This window comes from Pipistrellus kuhlii, unplaced genomic scaffold (assembly GCF_014108245.1).
Source record: "Pipistrellus kuhlii isolate mPipKuh1 unplaced genomic scaffold, mPipKuh1.p scaffold_m20_p_1, whole genome shotgun sequence".
Taxonomy (NCBI): Eukaryota; Metazoa; Chordata; class Mammalia; order Chiroptera; family Vespertilionidae; genus Pipistrellus; species Pipistrellus kuhlii.
The window spans coordinates 112,119,335-112,121,380 of record NW_023425404.1 but is presented as its reverse complement, the minus strand read 5'-3'; the positions used below and the strand labels follow the sequence as shown (position 1 = coordinate 112,121,380).

Here is a 2,046-nt window from a genome sequence, read left to right as displayed (position 1 = left end):
TATCTCTCTCCCTCTCCCTTCATCTCTGAAATCAATACAAATATTTTAAAAATAAAAATTGAAGAAGCAATAACTTGAAAGTGGATCTTCACCCTTAACGCCTCTTCTTAGGAATAGTTAGGTCAATGTTAACAGTTTTGTGTGTATATTTCTGGATGATTTCTATGCATTTTTTATTGTGATCAAATATATATAACATAAAATTTACTATTTCAACCATTTTTAAGTGTCCAGTTTAGTGCATTAAGTGCATAAAAAGTAGAATGCTCCTGCGTTTGCATGTTGTCCTTGTGCAGGGACCATGCCAATCTTTTCTGCATCATTACAATTACAGTGCTGCCACAGCAGGCACTCAATAAATTTTTAAAAGTACATATTCCAATAATATAAATGTAATCATACAGCATCAAAAAAGGGAAAAAAAAAATGAAGGTGAAAGATGGACTTCCCTAGTCAAACAAGACAAAAAATCTGTGTGACCAGTAGAGCTGCAGGCATATTTAAGAAAGTTCTTCAAACTAAGGGAAAATAATAACAGATGGAAATTTTAATCTACACAAAGGAATAGAAAACACCAGAATGGAATTTCTTGAGAAGATGTTTGATTATTTAAAGTGAGCATAATAAATTATGTGGGGTTTATAACGTATGTAGAAGTAAAATATATGACAATAATTACACAAAGGACAAGAGGAGAAAAATGACAGTGCACTGTTGTAAGGTTCTTACATGTCACATGAAATGATTGTTTAAAAGCAAACTGCAATTAGTCATGATTAGTTAATTATTGTAAATATTTTATGAAGTATAGTCTATAAGCTAATAGTGGAGATAAAATGAAATCATAAAAAGATTAGATTACTACAAATGAATAATGGAACAAACAAAAAATAGAACAAAGAATAGTTTGGAACCAATAGAAAACAAATGCCAAAGTGGTAAATTTAAACCCAATTACATCAGTAATTTACACTGAACAGAAATAATTTAAATACACCATTATTCCATATATTGAATTGTTATGTTAAACATCAAAAACTAATGTAATAGGATATGTCAAATATACCTCAATTTTAGAAAAAGACACTTTATCAAAAGACAGAGATTATCAGATTGGATAAGAGAAAACAAGGCCCAACTATAGCTCTCTATAAGAAAATGCATTTCATTACAAAGACATGAGTAGGTTAAGTAAAAGGGTAATGAGAAGCATCAAAATATCTTTTACAAAAAAAAAGTAAAGGGATAGATAAATATAAGATCTACAAGCACTAAGCAGAAGAAAGGCAACTGGCTATCCTCCTATATAATAAAGAGGTGATATGTAAATTGACTGTCACACCTCATACAAGATGGCCGACCCATGTGGTCGTAAGATGGCCACCAAAAGATGGCTGGCAGGGAGGACAGTTGGGGGTGACCAGACCTGCAGGGGAGCTCAGTTGAGGACATCCAGACCTACAGGGGAAGACAGTTGGGACAACCGGGCCTGCAGGGGAGGACAGTTGGGGGCAATCAGGCCTCCAGGAGAGTGCAGTTGGGGAATACCAGGTCTGCAGAAGAGGGCAGTATGGGGCAATTGGACCGGCAGGGGAGGGCAGTTGGGGTACAATTGGGCCATCAGGGGAGCAGTTAAGCATTGATCGGGCTGGCAGGGGACTGGTTAAGGGGTGGTCAGGCTGGCAGACAGAAGTAGTTAGGGGCAATCAGGAAGGCAAGCAGGCCAGTGGTTAGGAGCCAGCATTCCTGGATTGTGAGAGGGATGTCCAACTGCTGGTATAGGCCTGATCCCACAAGGCCTAAACCAGCAGTCAGATATCCCCCGAGGAGTCTCAGATTAGAGACAGTGGAGGTTGGGCAGAGGGACACTCCACTCCCCCTTACCCCTCAGTGTACAAATTTCATGCACTGGGCCTCTAGTATTAATATAAGAAAAGTAGATTTCAGATCAAGGGATCACAATAATAATGTGATTGATTCAAAAGAAAACATAATAATGTTAAAGGAGCTTCAAAATAATAAAGCAAACACTAATAGAAGTACAAG

General features: G+C 37.3%; 1 pseudogene; it reads right to left on the bottom strand.

The window, feature by feature from the left end:
• Positions 1–251: 251 nt before the first annotated feature.
• LOC118710184 lies at positions 252–352 on the bottom strand (annotated as a pseudogene).
• Between the last annotated feature and the right edge of the window lie 1,694 nt (positions 353–2,046).